Genomic DNA, 14,939 nt, shown 5'->3' with positions numbered 1-14,939 from the left:
GAACCTTTTTGTCTAGCTCAGGGATGGTAAACGCACCAATCAGCGCCCTGTCAGAACAGACCACTCGGCTCCACCAATCAGCAGGACGTGGGTGGGGCCAGATAAGAGAATAAAAGCAGGCTGCCCCAGCCAGCAGTGGCAACCCGCTTGGGTCCCCTTCCACACTGTGGAAGCTTTGTTCTTTCGCTCTTTGCAATAAATCTTGCTACTGCTCACTCTTTGGGTCCACACTGCTTTTCTGAGCTGTAACACTCACCGCGAAGGTCTGCAGCTTCACTCCTGAAGCCAGCAAGACCACGAGCCCACTGAGAGGAACGAACAACTCCAGACGCGCCGCCTTAAGAGCTGTAACACTCACCGTGAAGGTCTGCAGCTTCACTCCTGAGCCGGCGAGACCACGAACCCACCAGAAGGAAGAAACTCTGAACACATCCGAACATCAGAAGGAACTAACTCCGGACACGCCGCCTTTAGAACTGTAACACTCACCTCGAGGGTCCGCGGCTTCATTCTTGAAGTCAGTGAGACCAAGAACCCACCAATTCCAGACACACCAGGATGGTCTGACTCAGAAGCCTGCGTCCTTTTATTCTGCCAGACTCTAGCACCACTACGGTGCCATCTGTCCATGATTGGGGCTGGGTGTTACAGGCGGCACAAAGAAGTGTTTTGTCACTGCTTAAGGGGATTGGCTTCTACCCCTTCCCCCCATAATAAAGGAGAATAGTCACTCCCAGGGGCTCTAGGCTTCTCTGAGGTCCACCGCCTTCACCCCCAGAATTTTGTCTCACTCATATCTCCCCTCAGTCAATGCCTTGCTCCAAATGCTCTTTGAGAATAATATGTTTCCAGAAAGTTATTTCTTGTATCTACTTTACCTCTCTCATTATGCAACTAAAATTTCAGGCAACACCACTGGGTCAAGGTGGAGAATGTACTGGCCCTGGAGTCATATATTAATGGAACTGAGTCTAAGCCTTGTTGTCACCTATTGTAACTGCCCAATGGGTTCTTCCTGCCCTCTGCACAAACAAAATCAATTCACAGCATTGCAGTAAAGAAAGAGTGTAATTAATGTGAGGCCAGCAACACCACGTGGGAGACAGTTATCACTCGAACCAACCTCCTAGAAGGTTCCTTGTTTAGGAGTTTTTCAGAGGTAGTTTGAGGGAAGAAGTGGGGGTGGCTATGCAATGGGTGCCCACTGCCCATTGGCTGGGACGGAGATGAAATCATAGGGAGTCGCAGCATACCAAGGCGGGCTGATCACCTGAGGTCGGGAGTTCGAGACCAGCCTGACCAACATGGAGAAACCCCGTCTCTACTAAAAATACAAAATTAGCCGGGTGTGGTGGCACATGCCTGTAATCCCAGCTGCTTGGGAGGCTGAGGCAGGAGAATCGTTTGAACCTGGGAGGTGGAGGTTACTGTGAGCTGAGATCACGGCATTGCACTCCAGCCTGGGCAATGAGAGCGAAAATCTGTCTCAAAAAAAAAAAAAAAAGATATCTCAAAAGGCCAATTATAGGTTCTGTGATAGTGACGTTTTCTGCAGGAATAATTGGGGAAGTTGTGTATCTTGTGACGTCCCGAATAATGGCTGGCAGTTGTTCATGTCTACACCATAACAGAATTCATGTTTCTCTATCCTCCTAGCCTGGTGGTCTCTCATTAGCTTTATAAAGACGGTTGAGTTCTGGGGAATGGCTGTTATCATTTAAACTATAAACTAAAGGTCTGGCCTCTTGAAGGCTAAAGGCATGAGGGGGTTGACAACATCAGATCTCCCCCATGGCCGTAATTTTCTCACTAATACAATTTTTGCAAAGGTGGTTTCTCTATGAGCTGTGGAACCATGATCTAAGATCTCGCCTTGCTGAGTCTCGCTTTTCTCATCTGTAAAATGGGAATATATGTCTTACCCACAAAGGTTTTAAAGAAAAGTAAAAATAAACTGCATGCATGGCACGTATACGTGGCAGTTGCTTTTGCTATTATTATAGTTTCTTCTGCCCTGGGGGTTCCTGATCTGGGGACACCTTTACCTGTCTCTGTGTGGACCTGATGTTCTCAGTCTGGCTGCTGCAGCCGAACAGACCCCTGACCCCTTTGAAACACCTCCTCAGCAAGTTGAACCTCTCTCTGGGAATTTCAGAGTGGGATCACTAGCTATGAGGCCTCTGCTTGTTGCTAGAAGCAGAGAAAACAAATATTGTTTTAGAAACATTAATAATTGAGAAGTTTTTAGCAGAGAATCGGCCAGCATTAGGGGAATTGAAAATTAAGACTAAGACACTACCTCAAGCTGATTTCCTGATGAATAATTCATGGGGCCAATGCCCACGAAGACCTGGAGGAGAAAATACCTTCTGTGCCTGTCCTCCCCATCACTGCCACCATGCCGTCACCTCGACGTTTCCCTGACTCCTCCATGGGGAAGGGGAGATCTGGGGAGTAGGAAGAGCTGGCAACACAGCAGAGCTTTGATTTGAATTCTCATCACCATTTTGCCTGCATGTGGCTGTGTGGCCATTGATACTCAGTATCTCTCTGAGTTGGAATCCTGCCTCTGAGTGTCACTGACTGTGACTCTTTGAGGTCCGAATGATGGAAGGGACCTTGAGCAGCCACTGAGGCCTCGGTTCCCAGGGAGAACTATACCCCAGAGTGTAGAATCGTGGTTCATTCCATTTTTCAGACCTCCTCCTTCCTTCCTGACTTCAGCACACATTCCTTGCATGTCTGCTCTGTGCTGAGTACTGGGGATATTGTCTCCTCTAGTGGAGAAAATGGTGAAGGACATGGATAATTACAATCCAGGGTGACTTGGACAAAGGTAGAGATAAGAAGGTGGTACAGTGAGAGTGCAGAGAATAGGATCCTAAATGCAACCTGGTGTGTAATCAGGGAAGGCTTCCTGGGGGAAGCGACATTTGCATTGAGTCCTATGGAGAGAGACAAGTAGGAAGAGAAGGGAAGAAGAAGAGTGTTACAGGTAGAGAGAACAATGGGTAAAAGCCCCTTAAAAGAGAGAAGGAAAAGGGACTGTATTGGGACCTGGGGCATGTGTGGGAGGACCTGGATAAGGGGCCGACTTCCGCAATGCCTTAAAATCAAGTTAAAGTATTTGCATTTGGACTTCACCCCGAGGGCAATGGGGAGCCATTGAAGGATTAAGCAGGGTGCTGGCAACACCACTGGATTTGTTTCAGATGGATCCTGAAACTGTTGTGTGGAGGGAGAAATTGGTAGTTCTTGTTTTCTGGTATAAAGCTCCAGCGTGTTGGTTTAAACCCTTCTCAACCTATTCAAACTGATTGCATGGCATCTTTTCCGAGAACATCATTTTTCATGTTTCTGAAGTCCATCCAATCTCAAGCTGCTTTCTTGTTTCTGTTCATCCATTGCATCTATTTTCTCTAGAGAGCAAGAGTGAGCTTGTGGGAGGCTTCCAAGAAGAATACCCCTACTCACCTCTTTTCCTAGTTGTCAGCTCAAACTTAGTTCTGCCAGTTTGGGGGTAGGAAGACAGATAGTCTACATGAGAACTGGCCTCACAGGCCAGACTTACTAGGTCTCAAACTGGTAGCCCCTGCAATGAATCTGGACCTATAGATATGTTTTGTTTAGGAAAAAAGTTGGAAATAATCATTGCTACGGACCTAATTGTGTCCCCCTGAATTCCTATGTGGAAGGCCCAACCAGAAATGTGATGGTATTTGGAGAGGGGGTTTAGGGAGGTAATTAGATTTAGATGAGTTATGAGAGTGGGGTCCTCATGATGGGATTAGTGCCCTTATAAGAAGAGACACCAGAAAACTTGCACTCTCAAGCTCTCTCTGTCTCTCCCCCCTTCAACTCACCACCATATGAGGACATAGTGAGAAGGTGGCCGTCTGCAAGCCAAAACAAAGAGGCCTCACCAGAAACCAACCCTGCTGTGCTGGCACCTTGATCTTGGACTTCTCACCTCTAGAATGGAGAGAAAATCAGTTTCTTTTGTTCACTTAAATCACCTAGCTGTTATAGCAACCCAAACTGACAGTTACACTAATCACTACTTAAAAATCAGGAGATTTCTCATAACAAGTCTGGACTTCTGCTTTCCTGGAAATAGCAGACATGACAACACTGATAGTGTCTTTCTGTGCTGGATGGTAGCTGCCTGTTAGACGAAGCCTACATGTTCCACTTCACCACAGTCCCCACCACTCCCTGTTGCCTCCCTGTCCTAAGGCTGCTGGCAGCTGCTATCTGTCATCATCCTTGCACCACCATTTTTCTTCTATAAAGCAAAGAGGAAAGTGAACCATTTCTTGATGTCCACATCTCTATCAAAAGCAGAAAATTGAAAGATAGACCAAGAAAGCCAACTATTTCAAGACAAAAAGGAGTGTGCATATTTCTTGGTGGAAATAAAGAATAGTCAGAATTTAATATGTAAACCAAAAGTGTCTAGGTTGAAAGAATACAACTGAAGGTGCTTCTCTGAGTCTATCTGGCTGGGGTCATCACTCACTCATGTTACCTGCTTGGGCCTGGGTGCTTGTAGGTTTTCAGGGTCTGGATTTGAGCCTCAGTTGGGACTGATGGAATGTGGTTTCAGAATGCCAAGTGGCAGAACCATCTTTTCCAAAGGGTTTCCCTAGATCTCTGCAGCTCAGGGAGGTGGCCTGGGGCTCCACGAGGGGAACACATGTGGGGAGTGGAGGTGTGATTGGCTCTGCTGCCAGTCTCACCTGCCCCCAGGTAACTCTACTTCTGTCTGGGTCTGCTTTCATTTGTGGTAGTGGTAGGGAGATGGCTCAATACTTTAAAACATGCTTAAAGTTTGTTGATCTACTAAAACCTCTTCATGTGCTTTTGGGGGTAACTAAAGTCCAGGGAAAGGGGCTGACTTACCCATTATGACTGTGTGTGTCCAGTGTGGAAACAGAGCCTGTCTCTGCTCTTTCCCGCCCTCCTCTTTGCTCCCTTCTCTGCCCAGGCTGGGTAAGATGCTCCTCCCCTTGGTGCTCATGTCCTTCCTGGAGCTGCAGGATCTCACTTACTGCCCTAATTACCCACCTTCCTTTTCCTCCAGACCGGGGTTGCAACTCTAAGGCTTCCAGGACACACAAAAGTTAGGTAGTTGGGAAAGAGAACTCAGCTCCAGCTGCTGTTGCCAGGAGGAATGGGGGGAATGGGAAGGGAGTCTCTAGATCTCAGTCAGCAGGCAGTTTGGATCCTTAAGTGAAATCTCTAAGGGGCTGATGCATTTGGACCTCTGGCCCAGGCTTTAAGCAACTTGAGGGCAGAAATGTTGTCTAATTCTTATTTGGTTCTTGCCATCTGGCACACACAGGGCACAGGGTTATACACCCAGTGAATGCTGAATGAGTGAAGGAGCTGAATGCCTTCATTTCTCTTCAAGTTCTCATTTCTTCACTCAACAAACATTCATTGACTTCCACTTTGTGCCAGGCCCTAAGCTAGAGGCTGGGGGTTGGGGAAGGGACAGAAAGTCAAGTTAACAACCTGAGCTATGAGCTGCCCCTGAGGAGATTCATGCCAGTCTGGGATCCACTGTAACAATGGCTGTCATTGATTGCAGGCCTACTATGTGCACTGAGCCAAGCATTTTGCACAAACGATCTTGTTTACTCCTCACAACCCTAGGAGATACTAGTATCATCCCCATTTTACAGATGATGACGCTGAGGCTTAGAAAGGTTGGTTAAGACACACCTTCCAAGGCATACAGCTAGTGTGTGGCAGATCCAAGACTGTGCCCAGGGATTCTGAACCCAAAGTCTACTCTATTTGACCACTGTGAATTCCAGGATTAGAATGAGACTATGCTTTGCTCATGTGGTTAATGTGGTTAATGTGATATGTATGTGAAAGATTTCCACCTGAAAGAAAGAGATTCTAAACTTGGGCACAGTGGCTCATGCCTGTAATCCCAGCTACTTGGGCAGGAGGATTGCTTGAGGCCAGGAGTTCAAGACCAGCCTGGGAAGCATAGGGACACCCTGTCTCTACAAAAAATAAAATCAAATTAGCCGTGCATAGTGGTGCATTCCTGAAGTCCCAGCCACTCTAGAGGCTGAGGTGGGAAGATTGCTTGAGCACTGGAGTTTGAGGCTGCAGTGAGCTATGATTGCACCCCTTCACTCCAGCCTGGGTGACAGAGTGAGACACTGTCTCTATTGAAAAAAAGAAAGAAGGCTGGGCATGATGGCTCATGCCTCTAATCCCAGCACTTTGGGAGGCTGAGGTGGATGGATTGTTTGAGTCCAGTAGTTCGAGACCAGCCTGGGCAATGTGACGAAACCTGGTCTCTACAAAAAATACAAAAATTAGCTGGGAGTGGTAGTGCACACCTGTAGTCCCAGCTACTTGGGAGACTGGGGTGGGAGGATCACTTCAGCCTGGGAGGTAGATGTTGCAGTGAGCTATGATTGTGCTACTGTACTCCAGCCTGGGTGAAAGAGTGAGACCCTGAAAAGAAAGAAAGAAAGAAAGAAAGAAAGAAAGAAAGAAAGAAAGAAAAAAGAAAGAAAGAAAGAAAGAAAGAAAGAAAGAAAGAAAGAAAGAAAGAAAGAAAGAGGAAGGAGCCAGGCGCGGTGGCTCACACCTGTAATCCCAGCACTTTGGGAGGCCGAGGCAGGCAGATCACAAGGTCAGGAGATCAAGACCATCCTGGCTAACACAGTGTAACCCTGTCTTTACTAAAAATACAAAAAATTAGTTGGGCATGGTGGCACGCACCTGTAGTCCCAGGTACTTGGGAGGCTAAGGCAGGAGAATTGCTTGAATCTGGGAGGTAGAGGTTGCAGTGAACTGAGATTGCGCCACTGCACTCCTGGGGGCAGAGCGAGACTCTGTCTGAAAAAGAAAAGAAAAGAAAGAAAGGAAGGAAAGAAAGAAAGAGAAAGAAAGGAAGGAAGGAAGAGAGAAAGAAAGAGAGAGAGATTCTGGGCAGGTTTCCACAAACCACAACTGACAATCCATTAAGAGCAGGTGGCCCTAGGTAATTCTAGTAAGCCCAAGTGCTAAGTCTGTCAACAGTCATTTTATGACCTTTGGAATTCATCAAGTTGCTAAACTTAGAGTGTGTACGTGTGTGTGTGTGATAATTCCAACTTCCATTGGCTCTCATTTGATCATCTTTTGTGTTTTAAGAACTAACATTACAATCAAGGTTTGACTAGTCTCTATTGAATAGCCTTTGCAACGTTCAGATTCAGCGCATTCATTCTACTGTATGCAAGGCATGGTTCCAGATGCTTGGGACACAATGATGCCCCTACGGTGAAAAGTGGTAATTCTATGTTTTAGGGGTACAGCAGTGAGCAAAAGAGGCACAGTCCCTGCCTTTATAGAGTTAAAGGCTCATTAGAGAGGCAGGTTTTAATCAAAGAATCACACCAATAAGTGTAAAGTTATAACTACAACTAAGTGCTATGGGAGAGAAGGGTGTGGTACTCTGAGAATGTATTCAGGGGGATTGGATCTATCTGGGGGGTAGGGAAACTTTCCCCAGGGAAGGGACATGGGAGTTGAGGTCTGAGCCTGAGAGACATGAGAGTTGAGTTGAGGAAGACTAGGAAGTAACCAGGTGAAGAGGGCAGAGCATATTCTAGCTAGAGGAACAGTTGGTGCAAATGCTCTGGGGTGAGTGGGTCTGAGGAGATGATGAAACCACAGAGAGTGAAAGGAACATGTTTGTGATGAGGCCAGAATGGCCATTGTCTTAGGTTATTTTGTGATGCAATAACAGAAAACCTGAGACTGATAAAGAAAAGTGATTAACTGAGCTCATGATTCTGCAGGCTGGGGAGTTCAAGGGCATGACCCTGGCTTCTGGTGTGGGCTTTTGTGCTGCCTGACAATAGGGTGGAGGAGGTCAAAGGGGAAGTAGACACATGTGAAGAGCCAAAGCCTAAGTGGCATCTTGGCTTTATAATAATCTACTCTTGAGGGAACTAATTCAGTCCCACAGGAATTAATCCAGTCTTGCCAGAGCAAGAAGTCACTTACTACCAGAGAGCAGCACCAAGCCATTAATGAAGAATCTGCCCCCATGACCCAAACACCTCCCACCTGGACCCACCTCTTAACATTGCCACACAGGGGATCAAATTTCAACATGAGCTTTGATGGGAACAAACAAACTATATCCAAATAATAGCAGTCACTGAAGGCTGGAACCTTGGTGGTCATGGTGAGAATTTTGTTTTTTTACCCTGAGAGCAAGGGAAGGCCATCAGTCAGCTTTGGCTGTGTAACAAAAATCCCAAAACACAGTGGCTTAAAACAACCACCTCTTATTTAGCTCCGGAGCCTGTAGTTCAGCAGTTGGGGCTGGGCTCAGTTGGTGGTTCTTCTGGTCTGGGTCATGCTCAGCTGACCTTAGCTGGTTTTTGTCCATTTGTCCATGGTCAGCTGGTGTGTCATTTGGGTTGGCTGGTTTATGATGACCTTGACAGGAATAGGTTGGTAGTTTGGGGGTGGGACTGGGGTCTCTCTCCACGTGGCTTTTCATCATTTAACTGGCTGGCCCAGGCTTGTTCTCAAAATGGTTGCAGAGTTTGAAGGCTGTGGAAGCAGAAGCTGCAAGGTCTCTTAAAGCATAAACTCAGAACTGTAGAGCATCACTTCAGCCACTTTCCATTAGTCAAAGCAAATCACAAGATCAGCTGAGATTCAAGGGATGGGGAAATAGACTCCTCTTCATGGGAGGAGTCGGTGAGTATTGGGGCCACTTTTGCCAGCCACTCCAAAGGTTTTATGTAAAAGGGTGATTTTATTAGAGGGTAAAAAAGTCCCTTTAGATCCAGGGACTAAATGTGGGAGAATGAATTGGAGCAGTGTTTATAGCAGATACTGTAATTGCCTCCCTCAGTATCCATTTCTTCCTTCATTATTAGTTACAGAATGGCAACTTTAATTCCTACACATTGTTTCTTAGAATAAAGACCAATTTTTCTTACCTCCCTTATAGCTAGGTATAGCTGTGTTGTGTGGGACTTTTAGGATGTCTCCCTAAAAAAGGACAGTCAAGGTTTTCTTCTCCTTTTCCCCCTCATGCTTGTCTTGAAAGCAGATGTGTTGGATGGAGCTTATGCAGCCGTTTTATACCGCATGGAAGAGGACTTCATCCTCAGGATGGTGGAATGGAGAGTTGGAAGGAGTTGGGTTCCTGATCATCTTGTGGAGCCATCATGCTACCTTGGATTGCCTGGCCAGGATTGCTGCTAGTGGCTCACAGCTGCCCCTTCTCTGGAGAATTGCTCTTGGCTGGATGGGAGCCATTTTACCTGGGAAGTTATGGTTTCTCCACCCAGGGCATGAGGGCACGAATGGCAGTCTCTTTTGACTGAGGGTAGAATCAGCTCCGTGGTGCAATTACACCCCGGAGCTCCTGTGGAATCAGGCTGAGGCCAGGGTCCAGCCAAGACCACACCATTGCTTAACCCCTTTTCTTTCCCATCCTGCTTGCCTCCCTCCCCTTCTCCTGGGAACCCTCCCTCAATAACTCTCCCAAGAATCCCCACCTCAGATTCTGCTTCTAGGAGACTCAACCCAAGATACTCTCCTCCTGCTTCCCTGCCATGATGAGACATTGAAAAAGAAGCTGGCATAGCCAGCAAGCTTCTGGCTCACAATAGGCCATATTTGGCAGACTCAATCTATGTCATCCACTGGTTTTGGAGCGGGGACAAGAGGAGAGGTCAAGAACCTGAATCCAACAGAAATAAAGCACTACAGTGTGAAGAATATGAAAGATGAGCCCCTTCCCAGGTGACGATGGAGGCCAAGAGAGCACTTGAGAAGAGTCCTCTGATTCATTAAGCATGGGAGGTCCATCGGCCAAATCCCTCTCTTTCCTGCCTGCCTGCTGCAGGCCTGTTTGAAGTCCAAGGCTGCTGCAGTCCTCTGGATGGACAGCATTGATAAGCAACTTTCTCCCCAGCCCAGTTAATAATTCAGGAGCGGGTGCCTGCAGCCAACCCATCATTCCAGCCCTCCTGCCACCCCGAATGCCAAGCTAGTGGACAGGAAAGAAAAAATCGCTGCACCGGCTTGAAAAATGGTCCTTACTTTGAGTGCTTGCTGGGTCCTCTGTGCTGCCGTTGGAGAGAGCCAGGCTGAGATGTATCTGCTGGGTGCACAGCCAGGGGAGGATAGAGAGGCCCTGGGGCTTGCTGGCATGCACACTGAGCATTGTTTAACCTTCGTTTTGGGGCAGTAGGCTATAGCCGCTGAACAACAAGCCCAGGAGGACCCAGCTCTCTTCCTCTGATGCAGCTATTGATCCTTCACTTATGTGCTCACTCATTCATTCATTCGGGAATCACTGATGCTGCTGGCACAGAAGTGGGCCTCCACCCCTCAGGGAGACGGACACATACACCCTCATGTACCCGGCAGTGAGAGCCACTACACTTGACCTGAGACAGGAAATGGTTAACTGGGGGCTCTGGGTCTGGGTGTGGCCTATTCCCTGGGTGTGCTGGGGGCCTTAAGTGCCCAAAGCAGAGAGGGAGGGTAGAGACAATAATGGCTAAGATCCTGGACTCTGGGGCCAGGCTGCCTGGGTTCAAATCCCAGCCCTGCCACTTACACAGAGTTAGCCTCTCTGTGCCTCAGTTTCTCTATATGTAAAATGGAGTTAATAATGGGAGACTGATACAAATCACACTCATATATGGTTAAAACAAAAACCAGAACCAAGTGTGTGGCTCACACCTGTAATCTCAACACTTTGGGAGGCCAAGGCAGTAAGATGGCTGGAAGCCAGGGGTTTGAGACTAGCTTGGGCAACATAGGAAGACAAAATAAACAATATACAAAATTAGCCAGACGTGGAGGCATGCACCTATAGTCCTAGCTACTTGGGGAGGCTAAGGTGGGAGGATTGCCGGAGTCCAGGAGTTTGAGGTTGCAGTAAGCTGTGATCATGCCACTGCACTCCAGCCTGGGTGACAGAGTGGGACCCTGTCTCAAAAAAAGAAAAGAAAAGAAAAGAAAAACAAAAAGAAACAAACAAAAAAACCCAAAAAACACCAGAAGTCTGACAAATACATAGTGTAGGCAACTAATGTTACAGCCAACTTTAGAAAGTGATTCGGCAGTTTCCTGTAAAATTAAACATACCACGCCACCCAGAATTCCCACTCCTAGGTATTTCTCCAAATGAAATGAAAAATCTATGTTCGCACAAAAAGCTGTTCGTGAATGTTTCCAGCAGCTTCATCATTTCCCCAAACTGGAAACAACCCAAATGCCTTCCAACTGGAGAACGGATACACTATGGAACACCACACAGCCATGCACATAAACAATGTACGTGAGTCACAGATGCATTATGTATGCTAAGTGAAAAAAGCCAGGCTCCAGCGGCTCTGTCCATACTGGATGAGTCCATGTATATGACATTCTGAGTCAGAAAACTGGTCTGTGGTTGCAGAGATGGGAGGAAGGATTATTACTGAGGGGCATGAGGGAATTTATGGGGAGTGATGGAGCTGTTTGGTGTTCTGATTGTGGTGGGGGATACATGACTGTATGTGTGCGTGTGTCAAGAATTATAGGCCTAGGCTGGGCGCAGTGGCTCACCCCTGTAATCCCAGCACTATGGGAGGCTGAGGCAGGTGGATCACCTGAGGTCTGGAGTTCGAGACCAGACTGGCCAACATGGTGAGACCCCCTCTCTACTAAAAATACAAAAATAAGCTAGGTGTAGTGGTGGGCACCTGTAATCCCAGCTACTCGAGGGGCTGAGACAAGAGTATTGCTTGGACCCGGGAGGTGGAGGTTGCAGTGAGGTGAGATCGTGCCACCGCACTCCAGCCTGGGCGACAGAGCAAGACGCTGTCTCAGAAACAAACAAACAAACAAAATATCATAGAACTATACATGAAGAGGTGAATCTTACTGTGTGTAAATTATGCCAGGCAGAGGAAATAGCATGTGCAAAGGGCACAGAGGTTTGAAATCAGGTTTGAGATGGTGCATGGGAGCAAGTGGCAAGAAGTGAGGCAGGGAAAACTTGCTTGGGTCTGTTTGGGGTGGACCTTGAATGCCGTGTCAATGTCGCTTTGGATGGTGGGAAAATGTTGGAAGTTTTTAAGCAGTCGAGGAATATAAGCAGATATTTGCTTCAGAGAGATGGCTCTGTTCTCTGTTTAGAAGCAGAAGCCAGGCCGGGCATGGTGGCTCACGCCTGTAATCCCAACACTTTGGGAGGCCAAGGCGGGTGGATCACCTGTGGTCAGGAGTTTGAAACAAGCCTGGCCAACATGGTGAAACCCCATCTCTACTAACAATACAAAAATTAGCTGAGTGTGGTGGTGGGTGCCTGTAATCCCAGCTACCAGCTACTCGGGAGGCTGAGGCAGGAGAATTGCTTGAACCTGGGAAGCGGAGGTTGCAGTGAGCCTAGATCACACCACTGCACTCCAGCCAGAACAACAGAGTGAGACTTTGTCTCAAAAAAAAAAAAAAAAAAAAAAAGCAGAAGCCGTTGGGCACATAGGTCTGACCCTGCCTTTAGAAATGTTTTTATTTGTGTTACAATTTTTTTGAAAGAATTTGAATTTGTGGCCAATATTTTAGAACCAGGAGATTTTACTCAGAATTCTGGATTTTTGGCCTCTCTTTAGAGAAGACATGGGCTTCCCAGTTTACCACCTCCACTTCCTCCCTCATTCTCTATTACATTCCTGGCCCTGCAGGGGACTCGGTTTTGACCCCTGGGATTGAAAGTGGATTCCAGGAGGAAGAGATCAAAGTCAGTGGCATCTCTCAGTCCTGGTCTGAACACTTTCATCACCTGGGGAATTTTATTAAAGACCAATGCACAGGCCAAGTTGCTGGGAGGAGGCTGTGCACTTGTACTTTGTAAATGCTCCCCTCCACCTCTGGTGACCCTGATGCACAGCCGGGGTTGAGAACCACTGTTCTAGGGGGAGGCTAAGGTGGGCTGGGGGTGAGCAGTGGAGGTGGAGAGGTGTTTAGGGATTGATGGGACATTGGGCTGAGGCAGGGGGAGGAGGACTCAGGCGTGATGTCCCGGTTTGGACAAATGCAGCCTGATCGTGCCATCTGCTGAGAAGGGACACAAAAGAGGCAGCTGGGGGAAGGTGGTCAACTCAGTTTTGGCCACGCTGTGTCTGAAAAGCCAGTGGCCTCCAGGCTGAGGGGGTCCAGTGTGCAGGTGCCCAACACTGCTGTGCCCATAACTTCGCTTCTGTGTGTTCTCCTTTCTCCTCTGAGATGGGGAAGCTAGGGTAGGTTCTTAGGGAAGGGAAAGGCTATGTTGGGGGGAGATGAGGTGGCCAAGCTTCCCCCAGAGCTGCTACAGAACACAGGGGTTCCCTTGGTGTTAGGGACTGAACTTTTGTGTCCCCATAAAATTCCTATGTTGAAATCTATTCCCTCAAGATGATGGTATGAACAGTTGGGGCCTTTAGGAGGTGATCAGGTCACGGGGGTGGAGCCCCTGTGAATGGGATTAGTGCCCTCACAAAAGAGGCCCCAGAGAGCTCCCTCACCCCTTCCACTATGCAAGGGCATGGTGCAAAGATGGCAGTCTAGGAGCACAGCTGGGCCCTCACCAGACACGGAATCCACTAGCACCTTGATCTTGGACTTCCCAGCCTCCAGAACTGTGAACAATGAATTTCTGTTTGTAAGCAACCCAGTTTATCATATTTTGTTGTAGCCACCCCACATGACTAAGGCTCTTGGGTGGAGGTGGGAGGCCTTCCTCGACTGCCCTGGGTCATGGGTGCTCAGGCCTTGCTGAGTGACTTTGTCTGGAGGAAAGTGGGGAAGAATGTTCTCAAAAGAGGTGCTTATATTTGAGAAGCAGAGACTTGCCACACCAGACGTGTGGTACCCTCACACCTAGAACCAGTAACCCTTTCCTCAAACCACAACTCTCTGCCAAAACATCTTACCTCCCAGCAGATGCAGTGGCTCTTTTTTCTTTGTTTTGGTCAATAGCTTTTTCTCCATTATTAACGGTGACTAGCCTTTCTGTGCCTGTGAGTGAAGCAAGACAGAAACCATTGTGCCCATTTTACCCATAAGCAAGAAAAATGATACACCATGGAATATCATGCGGCCATAAAAAAGAATGAGATCATGCCCTTTGCAGGGACATGGATGGAGCTGGAAGCCATTATCCTTAGTAAACTAAGGCAGGAAGAGAAAACCAAATTCTGCATATTCTCACTTAGAAGTGGGAGCTAAATGATGAGAACACATGGACACATAGAGGGGAACGACACACACTGGGGTCTATCGGAGGGTGGGGAGTGGAAGAAGGGAGAGGATCAGGAAAAATAGCTAATGGATACTACACTTAATGCCTAGGTTATGAAATAATCTGTATAACAAACCCCCATGACACACATTCACCTATGTAAGAAACCTGCACATCCTGTATATGTGCCCCTGAACTTAAAAGTTAAAAAATAAAAAGAAAAAAAGAAAAAGAAAAGGGAAAGAAATACATTGCATTAGTACCTATCCCTTGCTGGGTACTTGATATACATTTTCATGTAATCCACATAACCATCCTATGTATGAAATAGGGGTTACTGTCTCCATTTCCAGATGAGGAAACTGAGGCTCTGAAAGTTTAAATATTTTGCCCAGATGGCCAGTGCATCAGTGGCAGAGTTGGTAGCCATGCCCAACTCTCTCCATGGTTCTTTAGTGTGTTTGTGGCCCACCCCTCCTGTGAGCTTGGCCGGGAACGAACACACAGACCCACACACATATGACCTCTCCAGACACCTTTTATTGTCTTTGTTGCCCCCTCAGCTTTCCTTCTGGTACCTAGTGGATGTCTTCATGGCAGTCTCTGGCCTCTTTTCCTTTGTGGGCAGACTCACTTCAGTGTCTGTGAGGTCAACCCAGGGAGGGGGTTTAGTGTCCCC

The sequence above is a fragment of the Hylobates moloch genome, unplaced genomic scaffold, assembly GCF_009828535.3.
Source record: "Hylobates moloch isolate HMO894 unplaced genomic scaffold, HMol_V3 SCAFFOLD_6, whole genome shotgun sequence".
Lineage (NCBI taxonomy): Eukaryota > Metazoa > Chordata > Mammalia > Primates > Hylobatidae > Hylobates > Hylobates moloch.
The sequence above is the reverse complement of the archived record's forward strand: the minus strand, read 5'-3'. Positions refer to the sequence as shown.